This window comes from Miscanthus floridulus, chromosome 13 (genome assembly GCF_019320115.1).
Source record: "Miscanthus floridulus cultivar M001 chromosome 13, ASM1932011v1, whole genome shotgun sequence".
In the NCBI taxonomy this organism is placed as follows: domain Eukaryota; kingdom Viridiplantae; phylum Streptophyta; class Magnoliopsida; order Poales; family Poaceae; genus Miscanthus; species Miscanthus floridulus.
In genome coordinates, this window is record NC_089592.1 from 25,824,945 (window position 1) to 25,833,387 (window position 8,443).

General features: G+C 42.2%; 2 pseudogenes; both read left to right on the forward strand.

Moving 5' to 3' along the window:
* Positions 1-219: 219 nt before the first annotated feature.
* LOC136499619 (germin-like protein 12-2) lies at positions 220-1,028 on the forward strand (annotated as a pseudogene).
* Positions 1,029-6,826: 5,798 nt separating this feature from the next.
* LOC136499620 (germin-like protein 8-11) lies at positions 6,827-7,631 on the forward strand (annotated as a pseudogene).
* The last annotated feature ends 812 nt before the right edge of the window (positions 7,632-8,443 follow it).

Below are 8,443 nucleotides of genomic sequence, written 5' to 3' on the forward strand. Positions count from 1 at the left end.
TAGGCACAAGGGGTTAACTGGGCTAACCGTTGGATTTAATTATTACAAAGAAATTTAGAATTAGTCCAATTCACCCCCCCTCTTGGACATCTTGATCCTTTCACACACCATCCCCATACCCAAAGCATCAACATAGAGACGCAAACTCAACAAGAAGCTCTCTATAGCTGAGTTCGGAGAGCACAAACATAACAGCTAGCGAGCGGAAAATTAAAGCAGATGGCTCCCGCCACCTACTTTCTCCTCGATTCTTTTATAGCATTGGTCACTTCCCAGGCCATTGCTTCTGACCCTATCCCACTCCAGGACTTCTATGTAGCCGACATACATTCTCCAGATATGCATGCACTCACTTTAAGTCATGCTATATTCTTGTATTAAACTGAGGATCAAATAATAATCATTTGTCACAACAAACATTATACTTTTTATGTATGTCCTAATATTTTCTTTCTTTCGTCTTTGTATATGCAGTGAAGGTGAGTGGATTTGTTTGCAAGGACCCCATGGCCGTGAACGCAGATGACTTTTTCAAGGCAGCAAACCTTGACAACCTTAGGGACACCATGAAAAGCAAGGTCGGATCCAATGTCATGCAGTTGCTTGGACTCAACACCCTCGGCATCTCGTTGGCTCGCATCGACTACGCACCATTAGATTAGAATTCGCCACCAATCCACCCATGTGCCACAAAGATTCTCACCGTGCTCGAGGTTACACTCTATGTTGGATTTGTCACCTCTAACACAGACAATGGTAACAAGCTATTCGCCAAGGTTCTCAATAAGGGTGACGTGTTTGTATTCCCCCAAGGGCTCATACACTTCCAATTCAACGCGATCCATGACAAGCCAGCTGTTGCAATCGATGCACTAAGCAGCCTGAACCCTGGGGCTATTACTATTGCTGACGCAGTCTTTGGATCAAAACCACCAATCTCAGATGATGTCTTGGCCAAGGTTTTCCAGGTGCAAAAGGGAACAATTGATTGGCTCCAAGCTCAATTCTGGGAGAAAAAACACTACTAAGTAAATTGAGACTCACTTCATTGTAAGAAGATACGTTTATATGCATTTTGGACACTACTACGGTAAGCATTTGTACGGGCGGCTGGCAATGGTTTGTAGAGGTGGTTTTGCCCGCCACCCCTACCATACCATCTCTACAAATCAAGGGTTTGTAGGGGCGGTTCCCAAGCCGCCACTGCAAATCAATTTTTAGAGGCAGCTTGTGTCACCAGCCGCCTCTACAAAAATGATTTATAGGGGCGGTTGTAACACTAGCCACCCCAATAATTCCTATTTGTAAGGGCGGTTCACTCTACAGTACATTTTTCCACCAAAAATTTTGAAATTCCAAAATTCAAATCTGACCAGAACATGTATACATAAATATATTTGTATAATATATAATTCATAAGGACATTATATCAACAGCTAATTGAGAAGAAGATATATACATTATAAATCCATAATAATTTAGATTACTTCATTACAAACCCATTCATTACAAACACATAATAATTTAAATTTGTTCATTATAAACCATAATATTTTAGATCAGAGAATTTAAATTCCTAGAACTTCCCAACGTCGTGCCACATACTCGGAGAAGTGCAGATCATTAATTTCATATGCCAAAATTTCACTGATATAGCGCAATGTATTTACTAGTGCACTCTCCCTTGCTTCATAATATCGCTCACAAGGTCTATTAACGACGATCAGCATTGGTCGAGAACCTTCTCTCCTAGTCACGAGATTTTTTTTCCAGGATTCCCTCTGAAGTGATAACAGGGCCACCATATTCCGATCTATAACGACCCAATTGATGCATGACCTGGTTTATAATGGCTCAAAGCTACCACTTGCGTATGTTATGCCATTCTCCTCAATCTGCCTCTGTTGGAAAAAAATGCAGTTATAAGAACCATGCATATATATATATAGACATAACAATTAATCTAGATATAAGTTATGAGACTGACCACATCATTTATGTTGTTCTCAGCAAGCTATGCACAATAATGCCCAATGTCGTGGTGGAGGCCGACATCCAAAGATTCAATCCTCATGGAAGAGTATGTTGGAATATTACACCCAATTCTTTGAAGCACCCTTAAACATTCTTGCATAGCATATTTTTACGCACTAATATTGTGATATTGTGCGCTGCCCATCCTCTCGATGTATAGAACTAGACCTTATTGGTTACCCGCCCTAGCTAGAATAGAAAACCCAATTCGACATTGCTTGATTCCACCATCTATAGGGAATGTACCAACATAGGGAATGTACCAACATTGAGGTAATCAACCTCGAAATTTGAGAGTGTCTCTCTGAGCCATGGTATAGGTTGAACTGTCTATATTTAAAATTTATATATATCAGAATAAAATATCTAGAGGTGTCTTTAAAACATGTTACTTACAATGCTTGTATATGGGTGGTTTGCCCTTCCCAATGTTGGTTGGAAGCCCAGATCAAATGCATAATTATCTGGCAGATCCGGCGAAGGGAGTTCGGCCATCTCTTCTCCTAAATTTATGTCAAGGAAAACAGTTATAGTAGAGAAGGATAGGATAGGAGAGGAGTAGGAGAAGTAGGAGTAGAGGACAACAATGTAGCTCCAAACAATGCCCATATAAATTGAAAAACGCAACCCCATAAAAAATTATTGCACAATAATGAAGAACAATTATTCTACTCCATGCCACATAAAATGGAGACACTAATTTTAAAAATAAGTCTAAAATTGGAGACATGATCATGAACAACAATGTAGCTCCAAACAGTGCGTTGTTATGTGACACATAGATTAATTTTCTCAACAAACTGTAAAAGAATCTACTCTACTTTTAAGAACTAATTATAGCATCACATACTAACAATGATGATCTTGACCACCATGGAATAATTAGCTAGGAATTTAAATATGTTCGTAGACACCAACCTTTTGGACGATGGATTCGCCATAATTTGAGCCTTGCACAAATGTCCAATTGGAAAAGTGCTCTTTAAAATGGAGAAAGAACTAGAATAAGAATCAAGCAATGTAGCCATCAAAACAAAACTAATTAAGCAACAAAATCAAAGGAGTGGATATTTGTTACTAACCTTAAAGAAAAAAGATCAAGCCATTCTTCAAAATCCAAGCGCTAGCTTCATGGTGAAGAGCAACCGCAACAATGGAGGGAAGGGCCCAAACGTGCGCCTCTGTTCTCGGGATGGAAGAGAGGAGGAAGGAGAGGATGGCTGCAGCCTTTTTGTGCTGTAGGCTTATCACCGTCGGTTCATGGATAGAATCAACAGTGATAGAGCCTAATCACTGTCGGCTCTTGGCTTGAACAGGCAGTGATATGTGGCCATCAAGCCACTGCTGCTTAGAGACACAAACCGGCAATGATAGTTGTCATCACTGCCGGTTCGGTCACATCACAAATCAATTTTTGGTTTTCAGAGCAAAGAACCGGCAGTGAAGGGTCAACACTGCCGGTTCTCCTAATTTCGGCAGTGATGAGGCTGGCAGTGAAGTGCTATTCTGTAGTAATTTCTGGTTTTTAGTGCAAAGAACCAGCAGTAAAGTGTCAACACTTGTCCATTCTTGAATGGCGAGGAAAGCCGCCTGCTCCTTTGTTCCTTTTTCCTTGACTTTCTCCTTCTTCTTGATTCTTTCCTTCAATCTTTCCTCATTATTAACATATACACTCGAAGATGGTCGAGACTTATGGAGTATACTCATCCTCCAAACAATGCCCACATGCCTTGGCAGTCTTTTTGGCATGTGCACTGGGTACTCATCCGCACTTCAGGAGATTCTCCGCTCTCATCTTCTTTACTTGAGCTTGGTTCTTGACGCCATCTTGTTCTAGCTTTTGTGCTTGCTTGTGGCGGAGAAGCCCTTGATGCTTGGTATTGGTAAAGAAGTCTTATTGGCTATGCCCATGTGCAGCTTTATAGTGAAAGCCACTACTACAGAGTATACCATCAGTGTTTGAAAGCCACTACTACAGAGTATACCATCAGTGTTCGCCGATCGGTAGTGATAAGCTTCATAGCTTCAACCGCCAGTGATAATATAACCGACAGTGATAGATGGGCTTTCACATATTGCCAATTGGTAACAGAGACCAGCAGTGATTCTTTAGCCCTGGACCTAAATTTTTGCGTCAACACGGTTCATGCAGCGGGATCGCGATCACCATGCTTTTTTTTGTTATTATGTGAGAATAAGCATCATTGCCGGTGACAAACCGTCAGTGCAACGCCAAGACCAACACCGTCCATTAACCACCGGCGGATTGAAATCTGGCACCAAAAGCGCTGGTTCCAAACCAGCAGTGATTGCTAGTTACGGGTAGCGAGCACCCAAATGCTTGATCGGTCCAAAAAAAAAGTCACTATCAGATGCAGCAGGACGTTAGAGAAGCGCCGATATCATATTAAAATGTTAGGGATCCAGTGAGTAGAAAGTTAACAATTTGCTATGTGTTGTGGCAATAGCAGGCTGCAGGCTTACGGGATGACCTCACTGGTGAAGCACGGAGGACAGATGATGGATAGAAGCTTCACCACAGATTAACTCAAAAGTAAAGCGTGTGCGTTAGCTACCTTTTAGGCTTTTACCAGTTCGTGCCCGCCTTGGTACGGAAGCATTCCAGTCGATTAATAGTATGTCAGCTCTCGAAAAAAAGATGACCATGTAAACATTGGAAACATGAGGAGTTGACTCTCTCTATTCGTATGTGAGCACAAGCGCATGGATCGACCATTTCAACCATCACAGTCCACCATCAGCAACTGCTTCTGGGAATGTCTTAATCACCATTAGAAAATAAAATAAATCATCTCTCCATGTTATCAACATCATAATCATCTATCCATATTACCCAGCAACAATTAACAAACCGCACCGTTCAAAAGGACTTATTTACCTGCATTGAAACTTAAATAAATGAGATGTGCTCCAGTACTACTCTTTTTAAAAAAATACACGTATCTCAATGCAGCCTAACTAATTAATTAAATGTTTCTTTATTTTTCACTTGTGTCACGCATGGGCTTGGGCCCAGAGCGTCCTATCCAGCCCGTGCCCAGCTTGAACCAAAGCCGAACTTAATCCTCTCGACATGCTTTTGTTTCGGATTGTGCTCCTAGTCACTGCTTGCATATATATCGACATGCACCTTGATGCGTTGCTTCGTCGGTAGCGCCAGCAGCGGCATCCATCATCCATGGCCGCCGTCGCGGTGGCTGGCCTCACACACAACACACGAGTAGCAGTAGCAGCCTGCAGCGGACGTCCATCAGGAAGCGGTGCTGTCGGACGGACTTCCTCACGCGAAATGGAACAGCGCTGCCGGAGCTCCTCTCTGGGAATCGAAGGGATCCGAAGGATGATGAAAACAAAATCCTCCGATCAACGGGATCCGAAGGATGAAAAGATCCATCCTCCGATGAACTGGATCCCGAAGAAAGTGGGATCGAGTAGACATGAAGTTCGGCTTGCGTCTGGGCTTGGCGGGGCGAGAATATGCGAGACCCAGGTGAAAAATGATTAAGAAAATGTTTAATTAAATAGCTGAGCTGCTTTGAGATGTGTGCGATTTTTTGAAAGAGGAGTATTGGAGCAAAAGCCTAAATAAATAACATAATTACTAGGAATACCCATTTTATGGTTTACTTCCTAACATTTTGGAACTAATTTTTAAAAGGATAATGACCTTGATCCTTCCACCCAAAAACACCCAAGAAAGAAAGAATACATATTCCAAAGAGATCACATTGGATTTGTTAATGTAAAGCATGGGAAAATATTAAAACCATGGTAGGTTTGGAAAGGTTGGTATAGTATTAAGATAATTGTGTTGTTTCGTCTACAGGTTCTAGCAGCCGGAGACCATTTCTTCTTTTGGTACGTTGAACTTGGACTTTTCCGGTCATTAACACGTTCACGTCACCACCATTGCCGAGTTGGTCTGTCATAGTTGCTGAAATAGAAAGGCCTTCCAGGTGATCCGAATCTTTGAGGAGATGGTTTTGGAGCTTGCCGTCGTCGCCTGCCTCGCAGATCCATGAACCGAAGATGAAGGTTGATCCCGTCAAGAAGATAATGTTGTCGAGGTCCATCGAACTCTCGGATGCAAATTCGCCGAAAGCCCTTACCTGGCGCACCAGCTGTCGATGTTTCACCACCGATAGCCTGCACAGGGGTCCCCGGGGCAGTTTGTTTGGGCTTCAGCGTATGCAGAACTCGACGGTAAACGCCAAAGACAGTCGATTTATCCTGGTTCGGACCCTCGATTGTGATCGAGTAATAGCCCTACGTCCAGTCGGCGTTTGCCTTTGCATTGGATTGATTGTCAAGTGTTGTGTTTCGTTGTGTTCTTCATCCTCTCTCCAGGAACTCTGCCCTCCTTTATATAGTCAGGAGGCTAGAGTCCTAGTCGGTTTACAATGAGGTTCCTAGTAGGATTACAGAATAATAATACTACTAAGTTTACAGGGAAAGAAATCCTAGTTAGACTAGATCTTCTTCCTTCCTTATGGGGTATCCGGTGGGTCCCGTATCGACAATTTGTTACTGTACTGCGTGTGAAAATATTAAAATCGAGGTAGGTTTGCAAAGTTCTTTGGTAGGTTGAACTTGGACTTTTTCAGTCATTAACACGTTCACGTCGCCACACTTGCCGTTGTGGTAGCCTATATAAACACAACATACCCATGCCCAAAGCATCAACAAAGAGACGCAAACTCAACAAGAAGCTCTCTATAGCTGAGTTCGGAGAGCACAAACATAACAGCTAGCGAGCGGAAAATTAAACCAGATGGCTCCCACCACCTACTTTCTCCTCGTTTCTTTTCTAGCATTGGTCACTTCCCAGGCCATTGCTTCTGACCCTAGCCTGCTCCAGGACTTCTGTGTAGCTGACATACATTCTCTAGATATGCATGCACTCACTTTAAGTCATGCTATATTCTTGTACTAAACCGAAGATCAAATAATAATCATTTGTCACAACAAACATTATACTTTTTATGTATTTCCTAATATTTTCTTTCCTTCGTCTTTGTATATGCAGTGAAGGTGAGTGGATTTGTTAGCAAGGACCCCATGGCCGTGAACGCAGATGACTTTTTCAAGGCAGCAAACCTTGACAAGCCTAGGGACACCATGAAAACAAGGTCGGATCCAATGTCATGCTACCTAGACTCAACACCCTCGGCATCTCGTTGGCTCGCATCGACTACGCACCATTAGGTCAAAATTCGGCACACACCCACCCACGTGCCACAGAGATTCTCACAGTGCTTGAGGGTGCACTCTATGTAGGATTTGTCACCTCTAACATAGACAATGGTAACAAGCTATTCGCCAAGGTTCTCAATAAGGGTGACGTGTTTGTATTCCCCAAGGGGCTCATACACTACCAATTCAACCCGATCCCTGACAAGACAGTTGTCGCAATCGCTGCACTACGCATCCAGAACCCTGGGGCTATTACTATTGCCAACGCAGTCTTTGGATCAAAACCCCCAATCTTAGGTGATGTCTTGGCCAAGGTTTTCCTAGTGCAAAAGGGAACAATTGATTGGCTCCAAGCTCAATTCAGGGAGAACAACCACTACTAAGTAAATTGAGGCTTACTTCATTGTACGAAGATACGTTTATATGCATTTTGCACACTACTACAGTAAGCATTTGTACAGGTGGCTGGAGATGGTTTGTAGAGGCGGTTTTGCCAGCTGCCCCTACCACACCATCTCTACAAATCAAGGGTTTGTAGGGGCGGTTACCAAGCCGCCCCTACAATTCAATTTTTAGAGGCTGCTTGTGTCACTAGCCGCCTCTATAAAAATGATTTGTAGGGGCGGTTGTAACACTAGCCACCCCAATAATTCTCATTTGTAGGGGCGGTTCACTCTACAATACATTTTTACACCAAAAAATAAAATTCCAAAATTCAAATCTAACCAGAACATGTATACATAAATATATCTATATAATATATAATTCACGAGGACATTATATCAACAGCTAATTGACAAGAAGATATATACATTATAAACCCATAATAATCTAGATTACTTCATTACAAACACATAATCATTTAAATTTGTTCATTATAAACCATAATAATTTAGATCAGATAATTTAAATTCCTAGAACTTCCCAACATCATGCCACGTACTCGGAGAAGTGCAGATCATTAATTTCATATGCCAAAATACCACTGATGTAGCGTAATGTATTTACTAGTGCACTCTCCCTTGCTTCATAATATCGCTCACAAGGTCTATTGACGAGGATCAGCATTTGTCGAGAACCTTCTCTCCTAGTCACAAGAACATTTTCATGGATTCCCTCTGCAGTAAGAACAGGGCCACCATATTCCGATCTATAACAACGCAATTGATGCATGGCCTGGTTTATAATGGCTTCA